This window comes from Coregonus clupeaformis, chromosome 17 (genome assembly GCF_020615455.1).
Source record: "Coregonus clupeaformis isolate EN_2021a chromosome 17, ASM2061545v1, whole genome shotgun sequence".
Taxonomy (NCBI): Eukaryota; Metazoa; Chordata; class Actinopteri; order Salmoniformes; family Salmonidae; genus Coregonus; species Coregonus clupeaformis.
In genome coordinates, this window is record NC_059208.1 from 59,013,911 (window position 1) to 59,028,325 (window position 14,415).

Genomic DNA, 14,415 nt, shown 5'->3' on the forward strand with positions numbered 1-14,415 from the left:
AGCCTCAAAGTCAAATGAACTTAATAATATTAAGAAATGCTATAGATGGAAGGAAAGTAGTGTGGAAACCTACCAAAAAACAATAAGGCAACAACAAACTCAATCCCTTTTAGACAACTTCCTGGACAAAATGTTTTACTTGAAGACGTAAACCTATTCTATTTTTATTTTACTTTTTTGTGGAAAATGTTACAAACCGGCTTGTAGTCCGTAACAAAGAGGGAGACAATGCGGACATAAATGAATAACAAAAATATATTTATTAAATAAAGTAACCTACAGTGGGGAGAACAAATATTTGATACACTGCCGATTTTGCAGGTTTTCCTACTTACAAAGCATGTAGAGGTCTGTACTTTTTATCATAGGTACACTTCAACTGTGAGAGATATACAAGTAACAATGGTGTGTGTAGTCAGTAGTCAGTGGATATATTGTGATAAAGAGCTGAGAGATGCCAAAATAAACAAACATAAAGAATCCCAAAATTCCACAAATAACAACAACAGAGAGTCTCCTCGATGTATGGGGGAAAGGTGTATTTATCCCCGGGACACACCCAAGCCCATTTCGCTGACGACCCACCTAGCTCCGCCCACCGACATCGTATTAAGGAAAACAAGAGCAGAGAGAAATAATTTGGCAGAGTGGGAGGGTCGTCACAAAACCTAACAAAAAACAATTAGGCAACAACAAATTCAATGCCTTTTAGACATCTTCCTGGACAAAAACTTTAATAGTGAAGGTGTAAACTTGGCAGTAGAAAACCTAAACAGTATATTTGACCTCTCAGCTTCCCTATCAAATCTAAAAAGGTCAAGCAGAGAACCAAAGACAATTAACAACAATGACAAATGGTTTGATGAAGAATGCAAAAAACCTAAGAAAGAAATAGAGAAACCTATCCAACCAAAAACATAGAGACCCAGAAAACCTGAGCCTTTGCCTTCACTATGGTGAATCACTAAAACAATACAGAAATACACTACGGAAAAAGAAGGAACAGCACGTCAGAAATCAGCTCAATGTAATTGAAAAATCCATAGAATCTAACCACTTCTGGGAAAATTGTAATACACTAAACAAACAACAACACGAAAAGCTATCTATTCAAAACGGAGCTCTATGGATAAAACACTTCCCCAATTTTTGGGCCCAATATCAAAGAACAAACAGCAAAAACATATACATGATCAAATACAAATCTTAGAATCAACTATTAAAGACTACCAGCACCAACTGGATTCTCCAATTACATTGAATGAACTACAGGACAAAATACAAACCCTCCAACCCAAAAAGGCCGGTGGTGTTGATGGTATTCTCAATGAAATGATAAAATATACAGACCACAATTCCAATTAGCTATACTTAAACTCTTTAACATCATCATTAGCTCTGGAATCTTCCCCAATATTGGAACCAAGGACTGATCACCCCAATTCACAAAAGTGGAGACAAATTTGACCCCAATAACTACCATGGGATATGCGTCAACAGCAACCTTAGGAAAATCATCTGCATAATCATTAACAGCAGACTCGTACATTTCCTCAGTGAAAACAATGTACTGAGCAATTGTCAAATTGGCTTTTTACCAAATTATCGTACGACAGACCACGTATTCACCCTGCACACCATAATTGACCAACAAACACACCAAAACAAAGTCAAATTCTTCTCATGCTTTGTTGCTTAAAAAAAAGAAGCTTTTGACTCAATTTGGTATGAGGGTCTACTATACTAATTGATGGAAAAGTGGTGTTGGAGGAAAAACATATGACATTATAAAATCCATGTACACAAACAACAAGTGCGCGGTTAAAATTGGCAACAACTAAAAATACATTTCTTTCCACAGGGCCGTGGGGTGAGACAGGGATTCAGCTTGAGCCCCACCCTCTTCAACATATATATAGATATATACGAATTGGCGAGGGCACTAGAACAGTCTGCAGCACCTGGCCTCACCCTACTAGAAACTGAAGTCAAATGTCTACTGTTTGCTGATGATCTGGTGCTTCTGTCAACAACCAAGGAGGGCCTACAGCAGCACCTAGATCTTCTACACAGATTCTGTCAGACCTCAGTCCTGACAGTAAATTTCAGTAAGACAAAAATAGGTCCAGTTGCCAGGACCATAAATACAAATTCCATCTAGACACCGTTGCCTCAGCCTAAACATAAGCACCACAGGTAACTTCCACAAAGCTGTGAATGATCTGAGAGACAATGCAAGAAGGGCATTCTACTTGATCAAAAGGAACATAGAATTCGACAGACCAATTAGGATCTGGTTAAAAATACTTCAGTCAGTTATAGAACCCGTTGCCCTTTATGGTTGTGAGGTTTGGGGTCTGCTCACCAACCAAGAGTTCACAAAATGGGACAAACACCAATTTGAAACTCTGCATGCAGAATTCTGCAAAATTATTCTCTGTGATTGACCCAACATTAAGGAAAGCTTTGACTATGTACAGTGAGCCTAGCCTTGCTATTGAGAGAGGCCGCCGTAGGCAGACCTGGCTCTCTATAGAAGACAGGCTATGTGCACACTGCCCACAAAATGAGGTGGAAACTGAGCTGCACCTCCTGACAAATGTATGACAATATTAGAAACACATACTGTATTTCCCTCAGATTACAGAGACCCACAAAGAATTCCAAAACCAATCAAATTTTGATAAACTCCCATATCTGTTGGGTGAAAAACCACAGTGTGCCATCACAGCAGCAAGATGTGTGACCTGTTGCCACAAGAAAAGGGCAACCAGTGAAGAACAAACACCATTGTAAATACAACCCATATTTATGTTTATTTATTTTCTCTTTTGTACTTTAATATAATATTTAGCAGACGCTTTTATCCAAAGCGACTTACAGTCATGTGTGCATACATTTTTACGTATGGGTGGTCCCGGGGATCGAACCCACTACCCTGGCGTTACAAGCACCATGCTTTACCAATTGAGCTACAGAGGACCACTTACACATTGTTACAACACTGTATATAGACATAATATGACATTTGAAATGTCTTTATTCTTTGGAACTTTTGAGTGTAATGTTGACTGTTAATATTTATTGTTTATTTCACTTTTGTTTACTATTTACTTCACTTGCTTTGGCAATGTTAACATACGTTTCCCATGCCAATAAATGTAATTGAAATTGAATTGAGAGAGAGAGGTAGTAAGAGAGAGAGATAACTATTTGCACGTTGCTAAAACACAAATCTGATAATATATAAACACTTTAAATGTATTTTATCTTTTGAAACCTTATGTTTGTTGTTTTGAATATTTAAATATTTTTTGTTGTTTTGTGTCTTCTCACTTTTGTTTATTAAAATCGTCACATCGTCAAAAGTAAATGTTGGAAAGTTGACCCCAGATGAACTCTACAGGGCTGAATACAGCAGGAGTCACTTCTCCTTCTTTAACACCTTTATTACATCATCCTGACATCATTTAGATATTACATTATTTCTTATCTGCCATTGCTGGGACTGCCTCTGCGTGACTGCATCTAAAATTAATTATCTCACCTCGTCCCCAGGCAGCTTCTTCTTGCCGTCAGAGGCTTTTACGATGGATATACGGTGGGGTCTACTAAGCTATATGGAATTGTTTTAAGAAGGACATGCTATTTCATTTTGAATTTTAAGACCCCTTGAAGTATCCCAAAAATATGTTTAAATGTTTTTTGCAGAACATTATTATGTTGGCCTTACTGCTATTATACTCCCGAGTGGCGCAGTGGTCTAAGGCACAGCATAGCTGTACCACTAGAGATCCTGGTTCAAATCCAGGCTCTGTCGTAGCCGGCCGTGACCGGGAGACCCATGGGGCAGTGCACAATTGGCCCAGCGTCGTCGAGGGTAGGGGAGGGAATGGCCGGCAGGGATGTAGCTCATTTGCAACGCCAGGGTTGTGGGTTTGATTCCCATGGGGGGCCAGTATGGAAAAAAAATAATGTATGCACTCACTAACTGTAAGTCGCTCTGGATAAGAGCGTCTGCTAAATGACTAAAATGTAAAATTAGCCCATACAAACATATTGAATGACATATTCACTACATGGAACAACAGATAAAATAAGTTTGTTCTGTCCTACATATCTGAGAGATGTAAGAAAGATCAGGAAATGTTAGATTTAACCCCTTATTTACTTCCGTACATGTTTCCAACTGGTACCTTCAGTTGGCGTGAGGCGTGAGGCATGAGGGTAAACCACTGACGTGTTCGTGAGAGTATCACCTTTCCACAGAGGGGTCATATTAGTGTGACAGAAGTTGGCAGATCGGCTGTCTTCAGACGAGTCCCAAGACTCTTGTTGGGGTCGTAGAGCAGAAATGGAGTGAGAGCAGTTTGGATGCTACAGACGATTTTGTGAGAATACATATTTTCGTAATGGCTCATGGTTTGACAAACACCAGTCTAGCTCTGTCACCTTTCACAACAGATGCCCGCTTGACCCCATCCCCTCCTCTCTTCTCCAGACCATCTCCGGTGACCTTCTCCCCTACCTCACCTCGCTGATCAACTCATCCTTGACCGCTGGCCATGTCCCTTCCGTCTTCAAGAGAGCGAGAATTGCTCCCCTTCTCAAAAAACCAACACTCGATCCCACTGATGTCAACAACTACAGACCAGTATCCCTTCTTTCTTTTCTTTCCAAAACTATTGAGCGTGCCATCTTTAGCCAACTCTCTTGCTATCTCTCTCAGAATGACCTTCTTGATCCAAACCAGTCAGGTTTCAGGACTGGTCATTCAACTGAGACTGCTCTTCTCTGTGTCACGGAGGCTCTCCGCACTGCAAAGCTAACTCTCTCTCCTCTGCTCTTGTCCTTCTAGACCTGTCTGCTGCCTTTGATACTGTGAACCATCAGATCCTCCTCTCCACCCTCTCCGAGCTGGGCATCTCCGGCGCGGCTCACTCCTGGATTGCGTTCTACCTGACCGGTCGCTCCTACCAAGTGGCGTGGCGAGAAGCTGTCTCCGCACCACGTGCTCTCACCACTGGTGTCCCCAGGGCTCAGTTCTAGGCCCTCTCCTTTTCTCCCTATACACCAAGTCACTTGGCTCTGTCATATCCTCACATGGCCTCTCCTATCATTGCTACGCTGACGATACACAACTAATCTTCTCCTTTCCCCCTTCTGATAACCAGGTGGCGAACCGCATCTCTGCATGTCTGGCAGACATATCAGTATGGATGACGGATCACCACCTCAAGCTGAACCCTGGCAAGACGGAGCTGCTCTTCCTCCCGGGAAGGACTGCCCGTTCCATGATCTCGCCATCACGGTTGACAACTCCGTTGTGTCCTCCTCCCAGAGTGCGAAGAGCCTTGGCGTGACCCCGGACAACACCCTGTCGTTTCTCCGCTAACATCAAGGCGGTGACCCGCTCCTGCAGGTTCATGCTCTACAACATTCGGAGAGTACGACCCTGCCTTACACAGGAAGCGGCACAGGTCCTAATCCAGGCACTTGTCATCTCCCGTCTGGATTACTGCAACTCGCTGTTGGCTGGCCTCCCTGCCTGTGGCATTAAACCCCTACAACTCATCCAGAATGCCGCAGCCCGTCTGGTGTTCAACCTTCCCAAGTTCTCTCACGTCACCCCCCTCCTCCGCACACTCCACTGGCTTCCAGTTGAAGCTCGCATCCGTTACAAGACCATGGTGCTTGCCATGGAGCAGTGAGGGGAACGGCACCTCTGTACCTTCGGGCTCTGATCAGTCCCTACACCCAAACGAGGGCATTGCGTTTCATCCACCTCTGGCCTGCTGGCTCCCTTCCTCTGCGGAAGCATAGTTCCCGCTCAGCCCAGTCAAAACTGTTCGCTGCTCTGGCACCCCAATGGTGGAACAAGCTCCCCTCACGACGCCAGGACAGCGGAGTCACTCACCACCTTCCGGTGACATTTGAAACCCCACCTCTTTAAGGAATACCTGGGATAGGATAAAGTAATCCTTCTACCCCCCAAAATTGTAAAGTGGTTATCCCACTGGCTATAGGGTGAATGCACCAATTTGTGAGTCGCTCTGGATAAGAGCGTCTGCTAAATGACGTAAATGTGCCCTTGAGCAAGGCACTTAACCCTAATTGCTCCTGTAAGTCGCTCTGGATAAGAGGGTCTGCTAAATGACTAAAATGTAAAATGTAAATGTAGATGAGGAAGTGCGACATCAACGGATGCGGTGGATTGAGATGCTTCCAATGCAAAAAAACTGATATCCCTAGTTTAAACTGACAGATTGTTATGGGGATTTTTGATTGTGCTAATTAGATTTCCACGGGGGTGTTGACATGAACTCTAGGGGTTAACCAAGTCTCAGTAATTATCAAAATGTCTGTGTCAGTTTGAGAAGCCAGAAATTCAACATGATACATTTTCGAGGGTTACCTGAGGGTTACCTGTTTTGAGCAAGGACTGATATCCCATCACTTTTTTTGTACCTTTTCAATGTTAGCAGGGCGGTAGTCATTCTTGGGAACAGGAATGTATTCATCTTGAAAATAACTGTGAATATGCCTGCCAGCTGATCAGTGCATGGAATACCGTCCTGTAACATAAACTCGGATTCTGATGACCACTTCCTGTTTGAGCTTCTGTTTGTAAACAGGAATCAGGAGTACAGAGTTATGGCGGACGAGGGAGGGCCTTGTATGCGTGGGTTGAGTAATAGTGGTCTAGGACTTTTGGCCCTGGTCAAAAGTAGTGCACTATGTAGGGCATAGGGCGGGATTTGGGATGCAGCCATTGTAAAGGTTTATTTACCGAGACGCTGCTATGGGATGCTCATCCTCCAGAATGGTGAAGTTGAGCCATATACAACTGTTTTACAGCTTCTACACACTGTGTCATTACACCTTGGTGTGTGTGTGTGTGTGTGTGTGTGTGTGTGTGTGTGTGTGTGTGTGTGTGTGTGTGTGTGTGTGTGTGTGTGTGTGTGCGTGCGTGCGTGCGTGCGTGCGTGCGTGCGTGCGTGCGTGCGTGCGTCATTACACCTTGTGTATAGCTATCCATAATGGCTTCGGAACGACACATTTCCACAAATGAATTGTTAAACATCTTTGGAGGTATTTGTTTATCACAGGTGGTACCCTGCCTGATGGTAAGTACAGTGCCTTGCCAAAGTATTCATCCCCCTTGGTGTTTGTATTTATGAGAGGTATTGACATGTTGAATGAACTGAGCTGTCTGTTTGAACTACTGGCACACAGCTCGGACACCCATGCATACCCCACAAGACATGCCACCAGAGGTCTCTTCACAGTCCCCAAGTCCAGAACAGACTATGGGAGGTGCACAGTACTACATACAGCCATGACTACATGGAACTCTATTCCACATCAAGTAACTGATGCAAGCAGTAATATTAGATGTAAAAGGCCTGAGGGCACACACTTACAGTGCCTTGCAAAAGTATTCATCCCCCTTGGCGTTTTTCCTATTTTGTTGCATTACAACCTGTAATTTAAATTGTTTTTTATTTTGATTTCATGTAATGGACATACACAAAATAGTGCAAATTGGTGAAGTGAAATGAAAAAAATAACTTGTTTCAAGAAATTCCAAAAAAATAAATAACGGAAAAGTGGTGCGTGCATATGTATTGACCCCCTTTGCTATGAAGCCCCTAAATAAGATCTGGTGCAACCAATTACCTTCACAAGTCACATAATTACACTGCTCAAAAAACTACACACTTAAACAACACAATGTAACTCCAAGTCAATCACACTTCTGTGAAATCAAACTGTCCACTTAGGAAGCAACACTGATTGACAATACATTTCACATGCTGTTGTGCAAACGGAATAGACAACAGGTGGAAATTATAGGCAATTAGCAAGACACCCCCAATAAAGGACTGGTTTTGCAGGTGGTGACCACAGACCACTTCTCAGTTCCTATGCTTCCTGGCTGATGTTTTGGTTACTTTTGAATGCTGGCGGTGCTTTCACTCTAGTGGTAGCATGAGACCGAGTCTACAACCCACACAAGTGGCTCAGGTAGTGCAGCTCATCCAGGATGGCACATCAATGCGAGCTGTGGCAAGAAGGTTTGCTGTGTCTGTCAGCGTAGTGTCCAGAGCATGGAGGCGCTACCAGGAGACAGGCCAGTACATCAGGAGACGTGGAGGAGGCCGTAGGAGGGCAACAACCCAGCAGCAGGACTGCTACCTCCGCCTTTGTGCAAGGAGGAGCAGGAGGAGCACTGCCAGAGCCCTGCAAAATGACCTCCAGCAGGCCACAAATGTGCATGTGTCTGCTCAAACGGTCAGAAACAGACTCCATGAGGGTGGTATGAGGGCCCGACGTCCACAGGTGGGGGTTGTGCTTACAGCCCAACACCGTGCAGGACGTTTGGCATTTGCCAGAGAACACCAAGATTGGCAAATTCGCCACTGGCGCCCTGTGCTCTTCACAGATGAAAGCAGGTTCACACTGACCACATGTGACAGACGTGACAGAGTCTGGAGACGCCGTGGAGAACGTTCTGCTGCCTGCAACATCCTCCAGCATGACCGGTTTGGCGGTGGGTCAGTCATGGTGTGGGGTGGCATTTCTTTGGGGGGCCGCACAGCCCTCCATGTGCTCGCCAGAGGTAGCCTGACTGCCATTAGGTACCGAGATGAGATCCTCAGACCCCTTGTGAGACCATATGCTGGTGCAGTTGGCCCTGGGTTCCTCCTAATGCAAGACAATGCTAGACCTCATGTGGCTGGAGTGTGTCAGCAGTTCCTGAAGAGGAAGGCATTGATGCTATGGACTGGCCCGCCCGTTCCCCAGACCTGAATCCAATTGAGCACATCTAGGACATCATGTCTCGCTCCATCCACCAACGCCACGTTGCACCACAGACTGTCCAGGAGTTGGCGGATGCTTTAGTCCAGGTCTGGGAGGAGATCCCTCAGGAGACCATCCGCCACCTCATCAGGAGCATGCCCAGGCGTTGTAGGGAGGCCACACACACTACTAAGCCTCATTTTGACTTGTTTTAAGGACATTACATCAAAGTTGGATCAGCCTGTAGTGTGGTTTTCCACTTTAATTTTGAGGGTGACTCCAAATCCAGACCTCCATGGGTTGATAAATTTGATTTCCATTGATAATTTTTGTGTGATTTTGTTGTCAGCACATTCAACTATGTAAATCAACTATGACTCCTCAAATATATGGAAGAAGGGACTCTGGTCAGATGAGACTAAAATTGAGCTTTTTGTCCATCAAGGAAAACGCTAGGTCTGGCGCAAACCCAACACATCTCATCACCCCGAGATGTTTTTAATCAGCAGGGACTGGGAAACTGGTCAGAATTGAAGGAATGATGGATGGCGCTAAATACAGGGACATTCTTGAGGGAAACCTGTTTCAGTCTTCCAGAGATTATAGAGACATATAGAGACTTGCAGCTGTAATTGCTGCAAAAGGTGGCCCTACAAAGTATTGACTTTGGGGGTGAATAGTTATGCACGCTCAAGTTTTCTGTTTTCTTGTCTTATTACTTGTTTGTTTCACAATAAAAAATATTTTGCATCTTCAAAGTGGTAGGCATGTTGTGTAAATCAAATGATACAAACACCCCAAAAAATCAATTTTAATTCCAGGTTGTAAGGCAACAAAATAGGAAAAATGCCAAGGGGGTGAATACTTTCGCAAGCCACTGTACTCTCAAAAGATGGCAGGTGTTCGTTTAGTAAGGCAGCAAGGCTGTTTGTTGAGGGCTGATAGACAAAGAGCAGAACACTCTGAACAATCTACTCTCTTAGATATTATTCTAACAAATGCCCCTCATAGGTTTACAGCCTTTGGGATATTTGCTAATGAATTCAGTGACCATTGTCCCATTGTCTGCATAAGAGAAGTTAAATTACCTAAACTCGCTCACACATTATTACAAAGAGAAATTATAGGAATTTTAATGAGCACATATTTTTGGTGTGAGCTGGGTTAAAACTTTTAAACTCAGCAAAAAAATAAACTCAGACAGTATTCAAAGATCATTCGTAAAATTCCAAATAACTTCACAGATCTTCATTGTAAAAGGTTTAAACACCGTTTCCCAGGCTTGTTCAATGAACCATAAACAATTAATGAACATGCACCTGTGGAACGGTCATTAAGACACTAACTGCTTACAGACGGTAGGCAATTAAGGTCACAGTTATGAAAACTTGGGACAATAAAGAGGCCTTTCAACTGACTCTGAAAAACACCAAAAGAAAGATGCCCAGGGTCCCTGCTCATCTGCGTGAACGTGCCTTAGGCATGCTGCAACGAGGCATGAGGACTGCAGATGTGGCCAGGGCAATAAATTGTGATGTCCGTACTGTGAGACGCCTAAGACAGAGCTACAGGGAGACAGGACGGACAGCTGATCATCCTCGCAGTGGCAGACCACGTGTAACAAAACCTGCACAGGATCGGTACATCCGAACATCACACCTGCGGGACAGGTACAGGATGGCAACAACAACTACCCAAGTTACACCAGGAATCATCAACAAGCACCATGCTCTACCAACTGAGCTACAGGGGACTACATCTTGGATAGTCTTTGTTTTGTTGGCCATGTGACTAAAGTCTGGTTGGTCAGTTGACAGCAGGTCTCAGTCTGTCTCAGCCAGTCCATGGCTCTCAGAGGTGGCGTGGGCTGGGGTGTCCATTGTGGTACAGCTGCTGCTTAATGTGAACCATGTTCCCACTGGAGTCCACCAGCTTTCTCAGGTCCACCCGTCTCTGGGAACCCATGACCAGGAGAACACCTCCAGGCCCTGAGGGCAGCGTGCAGCGCCCCGTCCAGCCACAGCAGTAGCCAGCTGAGGAGGAAGCCCAGCATCAGGTCCAGTTGGTCACTCACAAAGTAGTTCTCCCTGCCCGAGTTTACCAGAGACTGGTCCCCATCGTACGGGATCACATAGTGGACTTGGTGCCTTCCACAGTTGCAATGGCAGACGCGGTCCTCCCCTCGTTGTGAAAGCGGTCCAGTAGAGCGTTCATGTCCGTAAGACACGCTACAAGTGAAGCCCCCAAAATCATAAAGATTTTTACATTTACATTTACTTCATTTAGCAGACGCTCTTATCCAGAGCGACTTACAAATTGGTGCATTCACCTTATAGCCAGTGGGATAACCACTTTACAATATGTTTTTTTAGATTGATCCAGTGAAAAGATCATGGTGGTTGTGGCCATTTGCATCCAAACTTTCAGCAGTTTCTTGCTCTCTCGACAGAACTATCCAGTGGTACCTTGGCCAAAAAGATGGTTAATCGAGGTGCGTGCATTGAGGAGGATGCGTGGTGCGTTGTGATAATTAAGTATGACAGACTTTGATAAGGCAATCAGTCACAGCAGTACGTGGGTTGACTTTTACCCCTATAAGGGATATTTAGGTTATGCAATTCAAGAATTCCAGGGTTTGTCTGAATGGTTCTGTGTTCTAGAACTCAAGGGCTGTCTGAATGGTTCTGTGTTTTAGAACTCGAGGGCTGTTTGAATGGTTCTGTGTTCTAAACTCCAGGGCTGTTTTCAATGGTTCTGTGTTCTAGAATTCCAGGGCTGTTCGAATGGTTCTAATTCTGTGTGTTCCCCGTTCCAGTGATCTTTGAGTTCTAAAATGGAATGTTTTTTCCATGCACCATTCATTGAAATTCTTCTACCCCCATCACAGGGCTGCATCGATATGGATGATATTTACCAGTCAAATCCAGTGAGGAAAAACACAGCTGTGTACATTTAACTTTGGTTATTCTTTTTTTTCTATCAATGATGTCATAGAATGTGATCGTTGCTGTATCCTATGTCAGAAATAAGATTGTTATTAGGCAATTCCTGAGCACGGCAACACAGAAGCTAACAGAATGAGGCGATCCTTGGGTTGTTGTGATGACCGCAGCCACTGCACATTGTTCCTGTTTCTCTTTGCTTATTTGAGCTGTTCTTGCCATAATATGGACTTGGTCTTTTACCAAATAGGGCTGTCTTCTGTATACCCCCCCCTACCTTGTCACAACACAACTGATTGGCTCAAACGCATTATGAAGGAAAGAAATTCCACATATTAACTTTTAAGAAGGCACACTTGTTAATTGAAATGCATTCCAGGTGACTACCTCATGAAGCTGGTTGAGAGAATACCAAGTGTTCAAAGCTGTCATCAAGGCAAAGGGTGGCTATATTTTGATTTGTTTAACACTTTTTGATTCCATATGTGTTATTTCATAGTTTTGATGTCTTTACTATTATTATACAGTGTAGAAAATAGTAAAAATAAAGAAAAACCCTTGAATGAGTAGGTGTGTCCAAACTTTTGACTTGTACTGTAGATGTAACAAAAAATGGTGGGACCAACAGCAATAAGCGATCAATAATAATAGTAGAGGTGGAAATGGTATTCCATTAACAGCAACTACAACAACAATATTAATCAGAATAATAAGACATCAACCTCCCGTATACTTAAGCTTAAAGTATAAGCTTTATAAGCTTAACTTCATGTTAATCTAACTGCACTGTCCAATTTACAGTAGCTATTACAGTGATAAAATGCCATGCTATTGTTTGAGGAGAGTGCACAACAACAAAAAACGTATCACGGCAACTGGTTTGATACATTCACCTCTGAAGGGAAATAATGGACTTACATTCAGTAATCTTGCTCTGATTTGTCATCCTAAGGGTCCCAGAGATAAAATGTAGCATAGTTTTGTTTGATAAAATCCAGTTTTATAGTCAAATGTAGGAACTGGGTTCTACAGTTTGAACCCCTGCTGTCTCTGGCTCCACACCCACCCCACCCGGCATCTAGATGTGTGAAAGTTTGTGTTTAAGCTAATGATCCTTCATTTATGACATTCCTGGGAGTGTGTAAACTTACATTGTGTATTACCATATCATTTTGTATGTTCTCTATAGTTATGTACTTGAAAATGTATCAATTGACCAATTCCGTACATTTAGGCAGACTTGATACAAAATAGTCCAGTATTGCAATGCTTCACTGGATCAATCTGAAACTTTACACACACACTGCTTCCATCTAGTGGCCACAATCTAAATTGCTCCTAAACTGCAATATTATATTGTGGCCTTTCTCTTGCATTTCAAAGATGATGAAAAAAAAATATATAGAAAACCCATGTTCTTTTGATTGTATTGTCTTTCACCAGATCTAATGTGTTGTATTCTCCTACATTATTTCACATTTCCACAAACTTCAAAGTGTTTCCTTTCAAATGGTATCAATAAAATGCATATCCTTGCTTCAGGTCCTGAGCTACAGGCAGTTAAATTTGGGTATGTCATTTCAGGCGAAAATTGAAAAAAAGGGTCCGATCCTTAAGAGGTTCAATCAACAGTAGTAGGCCAGTGTCAACAGGACTGAGGAGCCACATGGCCAAATGATGAAAGCCAAAACATAATCAAAATGGGAAATATTATTCACATTATTGCCGGGGCAGCAGGTAACTTAGTGGTTAAGCGCGTTGTTCCAGTAACCGAAAGGTTGCTGGTTCTAATCCCCGAGCCGACTAAGAGAAAAATCTTTCGATGTGCCCTTGAGCATGGCATTTAACCTGAATTGCTCCTGTAAGTCGCTCTGGATAAGAGTGTCTGCGAAAATGTAAAACAATTATATATATTTTGCACTTTTCATTGGCTGTCCCTCAGGTTGTGGCAGGAACTGCACATTTTGGCTTTTCATCCAATAAATATTTTATTTTTTCTTTGTCTTTTATAGTTTCAAATTCTTTGAACTGAATGATAATCTTGGGAAAGAAAGATTCTCTTAGGTCTGAGTATTTGTCACAGTGTAATAGGAAATGCAGCTCTGTCTCTACTTCTCCCCGGGGGCAGAGTGAGCACAGCCTGTCCTCTCTGGGCAGCCAGGTTTGCCCGTGACGACCGGTCTCTATAGCCAGACTGTGCTCACTGAGTCTGTACCTAGTCAGTGTTTTCCTCAGTTTTCTATCAGTCAGATAGTCTGCCACCATGTACTGTCTGTTTAGAGTGGTGTCTTTCCAATAGGTGATATATATTTTTCTTTTTGATTTGTGATCTCTCTCTCTCTCTCTCTCTCTCTCTCTCTCTCTCTCTCTCTCTCTCGCTCTCTCTCTCTATCTCTCTCTCTCTCTCTCTCTCTCTCTCTCTCTCTCTCTCTCTCTCTCTCTCTCTCTCTCTCTCTCTCTCTCTCTCTCTCTCTCTCTCTCTCTCTCTCTCTCTCTCTCTCTCTCTCTCGCTCTCGCTCTCTCACTCTCTCTCGCTCTGCTTCACCCTCTCTCCCACCTGGAACTGCCATGGCCTCTCTCCACACTTCACTAGCTAATTATATCCTAGACTTGTAAATGTATTCATATTCATGAAAGCCCAGATGCTAAATTAACTGTGGCAGGGACA

The 14,415-nt window shown here is 43.4% G+C and overlaps 1 pseudogene; it reads right to left on the reverse strand.

The window, feature by feature from the left end:
- Window positions 1-10,593: 10,593 nt before the first annotated feature.
- Window positions 10,594-14,415, reverse strand: part of LOC121585823 — a 122,353-nt pseudogene continuing 118,531 nt past the window's right edge.